Source organism: Pleurodeles waltl, chromosome 5 (assembly GCF_031143425.1).
Source record: "Pleurodeles waltl isolate 20211129_DDA chromosome 5, aPleWal1.hap1.20221129, whole genome shotgun sequence".
In the NCBI taxonomy this organism is placed as follows: Eukaryota; Metazoa; Chordata; class Amphibia; order Caudata; family Salamandridae; genus Pleurodeles; species Pleurodeles waltl.
In genome coordinates this window covers 1,035,852,769-1,035,869,371 of record NC_090444.1, presented here as the reverse complement: position 1 = coordinate 1,035,869,371, position 16,603 = coordinate 1,035,852,769, and the positions used below count along the sequence as shown (strand labels likewise).

At 42.1% G+C, this 16,603-nt stretch overlaps 1 long non-coding RNA gene across 1 annotated transcript in view; it reads right to left on the bottom strand.

The window, feature by feature from the left end:
- LOC138297351 (uncharacterized) overlaps positions 1 to 14,667 on the bottom strand; it is a 38,715-nt gene extending 24,048 nt beyond the window's left edge. The window contains exon 1 of the long non-coding RNA XR_011204042.1: positions 14,593 to 14,667. This is a non-coding gene — a long non-coding RNA (uncharacterized lncRNA). The remainder of the gene's footprint in view (positions 1 to 14,592) is intronic.
- Between the last annotated feature and the right edge of the window lie 1,936 nt (positions 14,668 to 16,603).

The window sequence follows — 16,603 nt, the reverse complement described above, 5'->3', positions numbered from 1 at the left end:
TGATCATATGACCCAGGGAACGGACTGCAGACACCAAATGCTTAGAACAAGAAAATGCCAACTTTCTAAAAGTGCCATTTTCACAATTGTGACTTAAAATCTGACTTTACTGTTAAAGTGGATTTTAAATTACAATTCCCCTGACACCAAACATGACATTCCTACCTACTGCCAAACAAAAGTTATCACTTATTAAGTGTAATAAGGTAAACCAAGGTTATCCTATAGGAGGCGTAGGCCTTGCAATAGATAAAACGAATTTGAGAATTGTTCACTGCTAGCAAATCTAAACGTACATGTCCAACTTTTTTAATACAATGCATTATGGGCTGTTTAGGGCCTAACCTATGGGTGATTTATATGTATTAAAAAAGAATGTTTAAGTCTTGCAAAAGTTTTATTTCCCCAGGTCAAATGTCATGGTTATTCCCAGGAAGGTTTGTTCTGCACTGAGTCAACCTTAGTAGATATTCCTGTATGCACTGACGCCATTAGTTGGTATCTGATTTCAAACCTTTTAAACTGCAAAGGTAACCTGCAAAGGTACTCTTTTCAATCAGTGTTGAACTTGTGATTCTCATCTCTTTTATTTCATCAAAATAGTATAAATTAAATGTAATTAGCTTTAAGGTACAAAGACACACATACACTACAATCAAACAATTCAAATTACAAAAAGAAAATAACATTTCATTCAGTGAGTAAGTCCAATTTGACTAGCCAAAAGTTAAAAAGTTAAAACACAACTATACTAATGCTTATGAAATTGGTTTGAATAATTACAGTAAACACACCTGTAAATTAATCTAGGTGGCATAAACTGCACCTTTGTCTGCTATCCTGTTGATTTTGGCATATGCCGGTACATCCGAAAAGCTTGATCTGTTGCAGACAAACTTTAAAGAAAACCTTTCGGATCCACATTTGAAGGTCAAATATTAAGTAAGTCTGAGGCTGATTGGTCACAAATTGATCTTCTACCATATGGCCAATCTTCAGTTTTTGAAGAGAGTTCACATCTGTATTAAAGCTGACCTCTAAATATTTGTATGTTTTAAGCTGCCTTTTGGTACATTAGGCCAAATGTTGATTGTACTGATGCACCAATTCGATAAATGATAAAAGTAGACTCTGGAAGGTTTCAGTCATACCGCTTTCATAGCATACTAACCAAAGTGTTTTCAGGGAAGCAACATAGTTTATTAAAATTATTATGTCAACAATTACCACTCTGCTGGAAACTGTGAGAATACCCAGTTCATGATGTACCATGGCTTTGAAGGGACCATATAAAAAAACGTATGCAAACTTTTGGATTCAGTTCTATTTAATATGGCTATAAACCTCTGAACAAACAAAGGGAAAGCAGTAAGGTATTAAGGAAGTAACCTTTTTTAGTTTAATTCATACTCTTTTTTCAACGTTTTCCAATGGTCTGCTCTCGTCAAATAAAAACTTATATTTACTCAAACTTTATGGTAATAGTATCATTGGGAAAGTTGGTGATGCAGTGCTCGGGTCACGGCAGAGACGCAGAAAAGCGGCGCAGCTGAGAGGCGGAGCTGAGAGGCTGAGCGCTGAGGGAACGCTGAGGGAACAGCAGGAGGAGCTGCAGGGGGCCGTGTTGTGCCGGGTTGCTGACTGTGTTGCCGACAGAGGGAGCTGCAGACTTTTTGGCACTGCTGGGGGGTTGAGAGCTTGCCTGCCACCCTCCTCCTGCCCCCCGAGTTTGGAGCCCCGAACTGTGCTTTTTCCAGCACAGTCCAGCATAGCTCACCCCATTTCGGCTGCTGTCCCGGCGCTGCCGGTGTTATTGGCACCGCCGGTGTTATTGGCACCCTCAACCACAACAGCTGCTGTAGGGGGGCTGTTCGACCAGTGCAGCGCCCACAAGTGTTGTGAGCCCCGCAGGAGTACTGCGAGGCCCGCAGGAGGTCCGATCCTGGCACTCCTGCCGCCAACCTTGCGTCAGAGGCTCCAGCCGCGTCAGCTGCCCCTGCTCCCTTGAGAGCTCAGACAACGACGAATTGGTGCGAACTGCACACACTGCATGTGGCAGCGAGGGGCAGAGGGCTCAGTGTTCCTCCCACACCGGCCTGTTTGACTACTTACCACCTCTTGCCTATTACCTGTGCCTGGACTAGCCCGAGGAGGTGTAGAGCACATAGCAGATGCTATGAACCTGGACCTTGGCCTTGGCTCCTGGAACCCAGACCCCGGACTTGGCTCCTGGAACCCAGACCCCGGATCCGGGATAAGGATTACAGACAACGGCATTAGTTGGACCTGGTGCCCAGGGGTGCACAGTTAATGCACGGTGTGGGTGTTGTAAGCGGTGAGACTGTGTGTGGTGAGCACATTGGGCTAGTCACCACTGCTGAGTGAGCCCCCCCCACCTCCCTGCAGAAGCAGCCTGGCTACGTTGGGTGTGGCTTGTGGGGTTGGTTGGTGGGTCCTGCTTGCTCCTGCTCATCCCCATCCCCATCCCTACCCCTCCCCTCTATCGGACAAACCGAATAGAGCAAGCGAGTTCGCAAGCAATAACCAAGCAAGTAAGCACAAAAATACATAAGTATATAACCAGCACACAATCAGTAACCAGCGTACAACCAGTAACCAACTAAACCCAAGCATAGGTTTCGCTAAGTTACATCAGCCACCTAACAACCACGTTATTCTGCCCATCCTGCCCTTCCTGCCTAAACCTGCCTTAACTGCGGTTAGCATAGATGAGATCAGCTAAAATACGAGGCAAATCTTCAATTACAAACAAAAGAAAGAGAAATGAGGAATAATTACCCACTGGAACTCAAACAAAAAGAAGAGCAGGTGTAGAGAGCAGAGTCCATCTGGCAAGATCTCCTACGCTCCTCTGCATAAGCCCCCAGAGCTCCTCCACCTCTCCAATGGAGCCCTTGTCATTGCAGCACCCCGCAATGGAAGTGGCTATAGGCATTCCACATAATGAGGCCCTCATTCTTCAGGCCAGGGGGACAGTCTCCCCAGCCACCCTGGCCTTAGCACCAGCTAAATCCCACAAAATAACGGATTGCTTTGGAGTAACAAACAGGACCATGAAGCATCAACCATTCCTCCCCACCTCATTGGCCCAGGACCTGGTCTTGAACCAGAGAAAGGGTCGAAAGAACAAAGGTAACACTCCTTCAACCCTACCACTGTCCCCGATTATCAGCATACTGGAGGGTAGAACTACATGGGCTAGGTCCATGGACCCGAAAAACACCAAAACCCCCCAAGTTAGCTCTCCTAAATCAGGAGGGTCACGGACCATCTCAAGTGGCCAGGATTTAGTATCTCATCCTCTGGTGGGGGGAAGCCCGACCAAAGAGCACCCTGCCTCCTCAAACAGTTTCATAGATGAGGAAGACAACCCCCGGTGGGGAGTGGAGAGAGAGGGACAACAGTCACCCCCAATAAGCACCAGACCCAAATATTTTCATTTCCATGTTATCAGCCCGAAAAATGCAGACTAAGGGGATATAGTGTCAAGGACGCCCAAAGAAGTTGGGGATACACGATGTCCCACCCAGTCTTGCCAAGCCTCCAGGACATCCCACAGAAGTGACTCAAACATGCCCACAGCCTCCCTGGTGCCCATAACAGACAAATGGGTGGCAATTGTGAACTCGATGCAGACAACAGTAACAGCCCTGAAGTTTCAGTCTCATAAGAATTGCTACTATTCACGTAGATTTATTAAACACTCTGGCAGTCTTCGTCGCAGGCATTGATGGTAAATTACAAGAACTAAACTCATTGATAACAAGAACACAACAAAACCAAACTAAGGACTTCACCATCTGCTCCTGCAAGGAGGTAGTAGATGGGATGGGCCAACTGCCAGTCATTTTTAAAGACATCCTAAATGAGATCCGTCGCCCAAGCAAAGAAGAGAGCATGGGCTGGGCGTCCCCTCGGCCATTGGGGTTGTCCCCAATACCCCTAGAGGAGAATTGGAATAGCCTGCAAGACGATTTAGGCCATCCAGTCTGGAGGGGAATGGTACTAGGAAAATAGGGCCGGCCACTCAAGGAAGTGCTCTGGATCATACTCCCCAAATAACAGAGCCAAGAGCCTTGGAAAGGAAGTCCGGGCATTGGAGGACCAAAAGAGAGAGGAAGCGGGCAAGGAAGGGCAGAAAGAACACCCAGGTGGCATCTGGATCCGATACGGTAACCCTACCTCACTTAGTGCAGGAGGAGGTTGTGGAGTGAACAAACCCTCTCACAGCGCAGCCCCACACATCGGATCAAGAGGGGCCTCTGCCCCAGTATCGGGCTGTGGTAGTCCCAGAGCCGTTGGGTAGGACTCCAGGTTCCCAGGATCGACAAGCACCCACCGCATTGGAGTCCCAAGCACCAATTCAGGCTAAGTTAAGGCCCATCCCTGCGGAGGTAAAAACCAAAGCTGAAGCGGCCAACGCAATAATAAGGAACCATCACCTAAGGGCAGATTTGGCAGAGACCAGAATAGTACAGTCAAATCTGGCAGACAGTTCGAACCAGGCTACGCCTGACCGAGGCTTGCAGCTGCTATGGATTCCAGAGTATAAATCTAGAGGTCCAAAAGACATAGTTAACCGCTCCATGATTCTCAAATTGATAAAAGCCCTGCCAGACCTGACAGCAGTGAGCTCGGATGACCTCACTGCCATTAAATGTATCCAGGCATAGGGTAGCCAGTTCACGGACCCCACGTTGGTGATATTTGCTTCCCCTGAATTACCGAAGCAAATCATAGGGAAAAAAATGCATTTTGAAAGACTGGGGAATTGAGGTTTGCTCCTATCTAGGAAAAAGATACCCATGCCCGTTAGCACAGAGAAGCAATACGAACAGGAAAAGAGCAGCCACCCGGTCCATCTTACGAGGTGTAGCTGGGAATCTACAGTCTGGGGAACTCGGCCAAGAGCCATCAGGACAAGGAGCGGCATCGCCACTAGAATACAGATTGAAATAAGGGAAGTGGAGGGCTAGAGAAGGATAATAGTTGGATAATCCCAGAGAGATGGCCATCCACAACAGCATTAGCTCCCAGATTCCCACAAAAAGCCTGAATAACAACCCATCAAACATCTTCGACACAGGATCATTAAGCATCTGCTCATGGAACATAGGGGGTTTGCAATCAAAATTGGAAGATACAGAGGTCTCCAAATTCCTGGGCTCCTTCGATATTATAATGCTGCAAGAAACATGGGCACTCATGAATCTTCCCTTAATTAGCTACAGAGAGTATAACATACCTGCGGTTAAACATAACACGTTTGGTAAAGCAAAAGGAGGTCTGTCAATTTATATCAACTCTAAGCTTGAGGCAAAATCGTCCGGAGGTCAGATGGGAGATCAACCGTTTTTGTGGGTTTGGTTGGACAATTGGGCAAATAACATACAGGACCCTCTGATACTGGTCAATGTGTACATTAATCCTAAAAAGAAAAACTTGGAAGCTAACATTCTGTTAAAACATCTGCTTCACATAATAAACACATATAACTTGGCCTACTTGCTAGTCTCCGGAGATTTAAATCTTAACCTATTCCATGATCCAAGTGAGGACCATGTATAACAAGCGGTTACATTGCCTATTCAAATCCTACCACTCCGGAGAAAGCAAGAGAAAGTTGGTTCTAAGTTAATTAAGAGCTGTGAACTAGCAGGCCTCTTTGCACTAAACAGGCGGCTACCGTCTGACACCCCCCTGGCCTAGACAAGATCCACAGAAAGGGTTGTTTCATATCTGGACTTCACCTTGGTAAATGCCCCCCTATTCAAATTTGTGAGAGACTTTAGAATTCATGATCACACAGAAAGCGATGGGATCCCACAAATAATCACGATCTGGAGCCGGGTGGCTATCCAGGAAGAAACAAACCTCCTCAATGGGAAACTTTGTACCAAAAATCTAAAATGATTAAAATGGAGTTCATCCACGATCATAGCCCAAGCTGGGGATGCAGTAGGGAAATTGGAAAAGATGGCTATTGATCCACTAAGGGTAGTTGCCATATGGGAGTCATTCACTAAAAACCTTTGTAAAGCAATCCCCTGAGAGGGGCAAGGCAAGAGGGGCACTCTCGGGCATAGAAAGGCCATACTCATGGCGTGAGCAATATGACGGAGGAAAGCAGGAGTAAAAAGGCTCCTGAGACAACTACAGAAACATCCGACCGATGAATCGATTTTAGAAACTCTACGGTAAGAAAGGAAACTGCTAAAGAGGGCTATTTGGCTTTTTAGACCAGCAAAACAGGAGACATTATGGGCAAAACTACACTATGCATCAACATTAGCAAATTCAAGCCGGTTCTGGAGCCTGATCAATAACATCGAGAAAGGTCCCAGAGCGGCAAACAATGCAAACGTGACGGAGGAGGCATGGGTGGGATATTTGAAATCACACTTTAAAGAAACACCCGCAACAGATACCAACATAATCTCATGGGAGACAACTGAGGACAACAGGGAGACGGAAGAGTCCATTGCATTCAGTCCTCTCAAAATAATTAAGATAATAGAAAAAACACACAGAGACTGTGTTCCTGGTCCCAATGGCCTCTCTCAGGCCCTATTTAAGGTGCATGCATCAAAATGGGCGACTTTTTTTGCCATAATGTTCAATTATATTCTAACAACAGGTTCTGCCCCAGGTAGTTGGAAGGGCTCGATAATTCACCCTACTCATAAGGGAGGAAAGGCCTCCCTACCTTCCAACTACCGTCTAATCGCCCTTTTAAATGTAGACCTAAAATATTTTTCGAACAGCATTTTGCACCATTTAGAATGGTGGGCCATGGACAAAGGGAGGCTCCCTATTAATCAAACAGGTTTTACATAAAAACAAACCTTATGACTTTAAGCCTGGTAACGAATAGAGCAAGGGCCACAGGGACACCCCTTTATATGTGCTTTGTGGATTTTAAGGCTGCATTTGATTGTGTCCCCAGAGATAAATTGTGGACAAAATTACAGCATTGGGGGCTGCCGATGAATCTATTAAATGCTATTATTATGCTCTACTCCAATACATGGGTTAAAGTCAGACTGGGAGGGCTCTTTTCTATCCAGGCCCATTAAAACCACTGTCGGCCTGAAACAGGGTTGTGTATTAGCACTGCTTCTCTTCAATCTGTATATATCAGACATATCCCCAGCACTGGATGAACAATCAGCCCACCCACCAAGTTTAGGGGGTCGTCAAGTATCCAACCTACTCTATGGAGATGACTTGCTGCTGCTCAGTAACACCAGAGTAGGCTTACAGAAACTCTTGAACTACCTAGGAGGTTATGTGCTAGCTAATGACCTAGAAATCAACTATGGGAAGACTAAAATAATCCCCTTTAACCGCAAACTGACCTATCGTCGCAAGTGGTTCTTAAATGGGCAGCACATTGAGGAGGTAGTAGCATACACATATCTAGGGGTCAGGTTTGACTCTAAGGGCAAATTTACAGCGCACAAAGAAGCAATAAGAGAGAAGGCTCAAGCTCTGAACCGGGCATTCTGTAACCTTGCAAAATCCATTCTTGGGTGGCTCCTAAAACCAATGACCATGATCATGCGAGCAAAGCTATTGCCAACCCTTGCATATGGGACAGAAATAATGAGGGGGCGGAGGTAGCTATACTGGATAAGCTATTAGTGAAATCCTACAAACAAGTCTTCCAGCTGCCCAGATCGGCCTCCCCGGCCCAGGTCAGACTAGAGTTTTCCTTAACAAAGCAATCATTGGCATGGTCAGCAGCTTTTGTTAATGGCTGCTACAAACTTTATTCAGCTCTCATGGGGACTTTAGCGAACATTTGGGGTCATTCTGACTTTGGCGGGCGGCGGAGGCCACCCGCCAAAGTCCCGCCGTCAGAATACCGCTGCACGGTCAAAAGACCGCCGTGGTAATTCTGAGTTTCCCGCCGGGCTGGCGGGCGACCGCCAGAAGGCCGCCCGCCAGCCCAGCGGGAAACCCCCTTCCATGAGGATGCCGGCTCCGAATGGAGCCGGCGGAGTGGAAGGGGTGCGACGGGTGCAGTTTCACCCGTCGTGATTTTCAGTGTCTGCTTGGCAGACACTGAAAATCTTGGTGGGGCCCTGTTAGGGGGCCCCTGCAGTGCCCATGCCATTGGCATGGGCACTGCAGGGGCCCCCAGGGGCCCCCTGACACCCGTTACCGCTAGCCAGGTTCTGGCGGTCAAAACCGCCAGAACCAGGCTGGCAGTAAGGGGGTCGGAATCCCCATGGCGGCGCTGCCTGCAGCGCCGCCATGGAGGATTCCCTAGGGCAGCGGGAAAACGGCGGGACACCGCCGGTTTCCCGTTTCTGACCGCGGCTGTACCGCCGCGGTCAGAATGCCCATGGATGCACCGCCAGCCTGTTGGCGGTGCATCCGCGGTCCCCGGCCCTGGCAGTAGTCAACCACCAGGGTCGGAATGACCCCCATAGTCTGGCAAGAAATCAATATTTTGAGGGGTAACAACAACTTCAAGGATTACTGGGAAAAAAGTATAGCCCAGCTTAAACTGGATGATTTGTGGGAAAGCACATTACCAGAGCTAGCCTTCAGAAAAGGAGCCAACAAATCGGCTAAGATCTTAAGCCGGCTAGAAGACATGGAGGTTCTATCGAACCGATCCCATGGATGGCTAGTCCTAAATTCATGTGTGCGGGATAAGGAACCTTGTATCCTATCCACCACATTTGCACGAAAAACGAAGTTGGTCCTCCTACGGATGAGGCTGCGAGATCTACCAACTCTGGATTTCCTCCCGAAATGGAAAAGAGAGGCAGGATGGCAAACACAAGTTTGTAGTTTATGTCATCAGACTAGGGAGACCCTAATCCATGTGGTTTGCATCTGTCTGGTTTTGGGATGCCAGAGAAGGGAATTACTAAGAAATTAATTTAACATCCTAGGAGTCTGGTCCTTTAGGTCGGCTGTCATAACAGCCCTTGACCCAGGTAATGAAAAATTGAATACCAGATTAATCCAGTTCCTGATAATCTTCATAGCCCTGGCGGTCCCAGAAAACCCTCTTAGCACCCCTTAAGCAAACATAAAATTTAAAAAATAACAGGCCGCCCTGCCCAGTGTCAGTTTAGTTCATATTGTCTGCCTTCTTATAATCATAGGCTCTTTGTTCTAATTGTACTTGGGTTCTCCGTCTCTATTTAAGAGGGACTCGCCCCAGTTTTTATTTACTGTCTACATTTTATTGTTTGCACATTTTTAGGTCAATGGACATATGTACCTGTATTCATTTGATGTGTTCTTTTTATGGTTTATATTATGGTATATATAATAAAATAATTTTCTACATTTACTCATGGTCAAATAAATCATCAATGACTATTCTCAAATCTGACAAACAACTAACGCATTTTTTGGACCTGACAAGGCCCTTTGTCAGAAGGGTATTGTTATCTCATTCTTAGGGTGGTTTTAACTGTCTGTTAGAGTTCTACTGTTTGCAATACAGTATATATACTTAGACACATGATTAATGGCTTTGTTTTCTTTCTCACTTCTCTGCTCCTGATGTAATGATTTTCCCCTCTATTCTTTGGTTAATCATGCCCGGGAGCATGTGAGTCACACATTCTCTTGATTGCAGGATGTATTCTTTGACTGTTGGCATCAGACCATGCATTGCAGTGCATATAAGTGACTATTTTCTCCCCATTCTCCATTCTTTCCATCTCCTCTCTATTAAAACCACCTTCTCACCTGTCCACACAGTGTTTGCTTGCTCCTTGAACTCTCAGCCCTCTCACACTTTGTGGGAACACGCCACGCTATTTAAGGGCAGCCATTTTTTAAATGTTTTTTAACATTTTAACCATTCCAGGATGGCTAGCCGTAAGTGTGCATGCATGCCTATAAAGCATCTTTCAATGCATTTTGTTATATTTGGAAAAATCCAATTCGAACATGACCACTTGGGATGCAGACCAGGGTTTCCTAAAATGTAACTAAATGCATTAAAAATTGCTGTCTCAAAGGTGCATGCATTCACTGCACCTGACTTTAAATGTATATATATATATATATATATATCAGATACATTCAAATTCATTTAGCTTAAATACTCGCACCTCCGTGGTGGTTGTTTTTTAATGCGATTTTATAACAATATACCAAAATGCATGAATTAAAGAGTCACAGCGGACGAGCATCCACCGCAGCCATCTTTAAATTTATTTTCTACAGTCTTCTATATCTTGTACATTCCAAGATGGTGGACACATGTGTGTGCCTGCACGGTGGCTATCTTTTTTTTTTTAAGGTAAATCAGCTTTATTAAAATCAAAATACATATGGTTTATATACTAACAATACAAGATATCTGTCATAATGATAATGATATAATTTTAAAACGAGTTGTAAAAGCTGTTTAACATTTTAAAGTATAAAAAGGGGAAGAAACAAGGAAAACGGAACAAGACCATTTACAATGCGAAAAATGCATTGGAACTTCAACAGTTAAATAAAAGAAAAAAGTAATATTAAAAAAAGCAAAAATGTAAGCTTAGTTAAAATTCACTCAAGAACAGAGAAAATAAAGAATTCATGCTGGCTTAAAATTCTCAGATAATGTACAATTAGTAGAATTACAAGCAACAGCATTAAGATAATCAGTCAAAGGTAACCAGTACAAATCTCTATTTATGGAAGGGCAGCATAAAGAGGTAAAAGCAATATCTAATCTATGGTAGTGACAAACATGATTCCACCAAGCTTTATAGGAAATATTGGATGAATTTTGCCAATTGAGAGTAACTTGTTGAAAGGCCAAAGCTAACATGAGATCCAACAATTTTAAATTATCATCATCTGAAACAATGTCAGCAGAGAGACTACCTAAAAAAATCACCAGCGGAGATAATTGGAATTGCAAATGAAAAATGCAGGTAAGCTGACACCAAACTTTTCTCCAAAAAGAGACAGTAGGAGGACATTCAAAAAGGATATGCATAAGATCTCCCTTTGGGCTATCGCAGGACCAGCAAGTGGAGGATACAGAAAATTTTGCTATAGTAGAAGTGGTAAAATAAAGTCTGTGATAAAGAAAGAAAAGTGATTGTGTGGTAGAAGCTGATCTGGATATTTTATAAGATCGATGCCACACCTTATTCCAAAAGGGAACAGTCCAGGTACATCCCAAATCCAATTCCCATTGAGATTCAATTTTAGATTTAGGACGCGTCAAAACAGGAGACTGAAAAAGTTTCTAGATATTTGATGCCTTAGGATATGAGATAAGAAAGGAGGACAAAGAAAAGGGTAATTCCGAAGAAGAAGAAGGGGAAGGCAAGGAAAAAAGTACATCAAGAATAATATTAATAAGAAGAAGATATTTAGGCATAAATGAATTGGGACAATGAAATAGAAGTTGGAATTGTGAAAAAGAAAGTGGAGTATTATTGGAGAATAAATCCTTGACCCAAATTATATTTCTCTGTCATCAGGATTTCCAAAATAAGGTTTTTTTATTAATAGTGATAAGACAATTATGCCAAATAGGGGAATTCAGAAAAGAGGAATGAGAAACCGAAGGAGGTAAATAGTGAGAACGCAGAAGAGAGCAAGTATGTTTAAGAAGCAGAGTGGAGATAAGTGAAATATTATAGGAAAAGTATACCACGTCACCAGGGGAAAAAGGCAAAAGAAAAGAACACTCAATATCCAACCATAATGGATTAAACCTAGAGTCTGACAGGGAGACCCACCTAGAAGCTTGGCGCAAACAAAAGGATTTGTGATACAATCTAAAATCAGGACAATTGACTCCTCCCTCCTGTTTAGAATGGCGAAGATGACTCAGAGAAAGTCTAGATTTCTTATTGTTCCAGAGGAATTTAGACAATTTGGAGTCCAATTGTGTAAAAAAGGTACCAGGTAAAGGAAGCGGAATCATGGATAGGATATATAATATGTTAAGAGAAATCATAATTTTAATGGAATCAAGACAACCCCACCAAGATAAAAATAAGGGATTCCAAGCCAGAATCAATCTATCAACTTTCTCTAAAGCCTCTGAAATATTTACTTCAATTGACTTTTTAATGGATGAAGTGAACCAAATACCTAGATATTTAATCTTGGAAGAATTCCAGTGAAAACCAGTGATATCAAACGATGCTTTAAAACAGCATTTTGTTAAAGGGAGGATTTCAGTTTTATCCGAATTTATCTTATAACCTGAAATCAAGGAAAAACCCTCAATTTCCCAAAGTAGAGATGAAATCGAGAGCTTAGGGTTTGAGATATATAAAAGTATATCATCTTCATATGCCGTTAATTTTAAATGTTTCTCGCCGTACTGGAAACCTTCAATTTTAATGTTATTTCTAATACTGGATAGAAAGGGCTCGAGATCTAGAATAAATAGGAGTGGAAAGAATGGACACCCTTGACGTACACCTCGGCGTAATACAAAATATCTAGACAATTTCCCATTTACCGATATCGATGCCATTGGAGATTGATAAAGCAAGGAGATACATGAAATGAAATGAGGCCCTAAACCATGCCAGGCTAAAGCTTTTACTAGAAAAGACCAATCTAACCTGTCGAATGCTTTCTCAGCATCTATGGAAATTGCTGCTAGAGAATACAACAGAGCGGGAGCCTTGCTGAGTACATTAAATAATTTTCTAGAATTGTCAGAAGCAAGTCTACCTTTGACAAAACCCGTTTGTTCCTTACTTATCATCGCAGGTAAAAGGGTATCAAGACGTAGGGCTAATAATTTAGCAAAGATTGTATAGTCTGTATTAAGAAGAGAGATTGGTCTAAAATCTTTACAAAAAGTATGATCCTTACCGTCCTTTGGAATTAGGCAAATCGAAGCTTCCTGAAATGTGCCCCTGTGAAACCAGAATCTATGAAGAATTGGTAAAGTTGAAAAAGTTTAGGAAGTAACAGGTCAGAAGAATGTAAAAAAAATTCCACTGTAAATCCATCCAGACCAGGAGTTTTCCCTTTTTTTTAGAGATTAAAGGGCTTTAAAAATGTCTAACGAAGTAATATCTACTTCAAGTGAAGTAGCATCAATCAGTGTCTTATTAGGGTTTGGAATATTCATTAAATAATCATCAATCTGTAAGGGGGTCGGGACTGACTCAGGAGTATAAAGTGTCTGGTAATAATTAATAAATTCAGCTAAAATATCTTCATCCTTAAAAAGGGACTCACCAGTATCTGAAACTATAGACTTCACATTATGGCGTTGCTTTCGAACTTTTAAATAATTAGCCAGAAGCTTCCCCGCTCTATTCCGACCTCCATAATAACGAGCACTACTACGTAGAAGAAAAGAGGAAGCATTATCCGTTGAGATTTTGTTAAATTGCAGTTTTGCCTGAATAAGTTCTTGTATATTAAAATTGGAGGAGGAAGAATAGTACTGATGTTCTAAGCATTTAATTTTGAGAAGCAGTGCTTGATGCTTGGCATTGAAAGATTTTTTTTAATTAGAGACAAAATTTATTAAATGACCACGAACCGCAGCCTTAAACGAATCCCATAACAATTGTGGAGAAACATGAGAATCTTCATTAAATCGAAAAAATGTGTCCGCAAAGGCAACAAAGGAAGTGGAAAATTTAGAGTCAAGTAATAAAGAGTTATTAAATCGCCACCTATTGGACCTGGGATGCACCGGGAGCAAGTCAAAATCTGTAATGACTGGGGCATGATCAGATATTACCATAGGTTCAATGGAGGAGTTAATAAGATTTTGGGATAATGATTTAGAAACAAAAATATGGTCAAGTCTAGATAAGGAGCCATGTGGTGGAGAATAAAATGAAAAATCCCTATTATTAGGATTGCAAGTTCACCATGAGTCAATTAAATTATTAAATTACATTGTGAGAAAAATGCCTTAAATTGTTTATGCATTTTATGGGGAGAAAATGTAATTACAGATTGCCTATCTGTAAAGGGATCAAGAATTTGATTTCAATCCCCTCCAATAAGAAGAAAATCATCATTATAATGCAAACATTGTTTAGTGATAGTGGGCCAGAAAAGATAATCTGAATTATTTGGACCGTAAATATTACCAGTAGTCATTGTAATCCCATTAATACTAAGCCTCACAAAGAGCCACCTACCATCAGTATCCGAGTCTTGTGAAATAACATTAACTGATAATTTTTTATGGCAAAGCCCAATTACACCATTTTTCTTTGTAGACCAAGGTGAAGTAAAAACATTGCCCACCCAGCCTTTTTAAATTTCAGAGCTTCAGAGTCTGTCAAATGGGTCTCCTGTAGAAGAACCAAGTCTGGGTTATATTTAGATAAGTGGGATAAAATTCTCTGCCTTTTGATTGGATTAATAAAACCTTTGACATTCCAAGAAACAACCATGAATTTACGTCACATAACCATATATGTACACGAAAGGCCTTGTACCATAAATAACTGAAAATACATATAAGGGAAAAGAAAACAGAAAAAACAAAAGGAGAGAAGAGTAAAGGGAAAACAGCAAGAAAAAGGATGGAAAGTAGTCAAGAAAAAAAGAAGAGACAGTACATGTCAAATAAAGACGACTGCAAAAACATACCTAAAATGAATGAACAATAGGGGAGGGGTGGTGACAGCACAGACTGAAGACGGCACAGCAAGGGAACGGAACACATCAACGGACAAAGGTTACGAGCAAAAATAATGATTATAGAACACCAGGAACCTGTGAAAAGAAAACAATACATTCACAAAAAAGGGTCTGTAGTCATGTCAATATAGTATACTGTTTAAACTGCATATAAAGGACCATCAATTCTATCGCAATAATAGTGAAAGGGCATAATAAATTAAGAAACGTATATAGTCAACGTGTAGAAGGACCAGCTGTTTCCATAGAATTTGTAGAGTGTATTCGTAGAAAATCACGAAGAACTGCAGGAGATGTAAGTGGTCTTGTTTTGAAATGTCACTTTGAACAAACATGGATGGAATAATCCAAAATGAGCTCCCAAGTCACGAAGCTGTGGACGAAGATCCAAAAACTCTTTCCTCCTGTCTGCTGTAGCTTTGGACACATCCTGTGAAATTATGATTTTACTTCCCTGCCAAGAAATTAATTTTTTGGTTTTCGCAGGGTTAAGAATTCTCAATAAATCAGTAAATTCAAGAAATAAAATAATCACGCCTCTTGGTTTAGATGTGGAGGAATGCGGAGAACGATGACCAATGCGGTGCGCTCTTTGGATGTTTAATACTGTAAAAGATGGTAGATCCACCAACTGTAGAAAGAATGAGGTGAAAAATGAAATTGGGTCACTCCCTTCAAGACCCTCCGGTAATCCATAAAGGCGAAGATTATTGCGCCTATTTCTGTTTTCCAAATCCTCCGTAAGAGTCTTCAAATTGCCACTTCCTTCTCCAAACTAATAATTTTATATGTTTCATCCTGCACGTCGCTGACTCTTTGTTCCAAAGCAGAGACTCTCACTTCCATTTGAGATCACTTAGAATCAAGATTTTGTATCTGAGAATTAGTTTCTTCAATAAATGGACGCAATGCACGTATTTCGTCAAGCACAAGTTCAAGAGAGATCGGCGAGGCAGATTTTACTTATGAAGGTGGGTCCTGTTTGACCCTTTTATGAGTGGATGCAGAAATATGCTGAGGAACTTTAGGCGAAGAAGAAGATGAGGAAGACATCTTTGAGATGGAAGAAGAAGACGCTGCAGCAGAAGTGTCCAATTGAAAAAAGTGTGAAAGTTTGTCAGCTGAGGAGGACAGATGCAACAGAGCTTTTATTTTCTTTAGTTTGCCCATATAAAAATAAAAAGCCTTCAATAAAGAAGCAAGTGACACAGGAACTTCAAAAATATGTTAGCGAAACAGCAAAAAATAAAAAAACAGGCTTGCGGAAAAAAAGAAAGTCAAATATTCAAAAAAAGTATAATGTAATGGTGAGCAAAGCTAGTCAAAATGGCCGCATTCATGAGGAGAAATAAGAAAACATAATTAAAGAGTCAGGAAATATGCTAGGCAGCCCAGAAAATGATGAAAATGCTCACCAAAACATCCCATGGTTGTTTTCAGGGGAACGACATTAAAAAGAAGAACAAAAACGGCTCCGGCGGTAGAAATTTGTCCGATGATGCGCAGAGCTCCGTTATCTGGCGGCCATCTTGGTCGTCGGCTCGCGCTCGGATGACGGTGGCTATCTTTGAATGTGTTTTCTAGAAATATAAGAAGAGGGATTCAAATATTGTCACGACAGATTTGGGCGCATTTGTGGTGGCCATATAGGAAGAAAAATCCCTTTTTGTGTCGTGGCTGAGATCTATTTAATTAAAGTTAATTTCCTAAATGAAACTAAAGCTGTCAAACAAGGCAATTCAAAGTCAATCCTACAGTTCAACTTCAGAAAAAACACAATTTCCTAAATTCTCTTGCATACTTCTCTCATCTGTATGTAATAATGTCCTTCATGCGTGAATCATGTTGCATGTTGTTGACTTCTGGCTCAAGGTGATCGTCCGTGGCAAGGCAGGGTATTGTCCATTGAGGAGTAGTCAATACCTTTAAACGTGTACCTTTGGGAGGACTCTCTAATGGT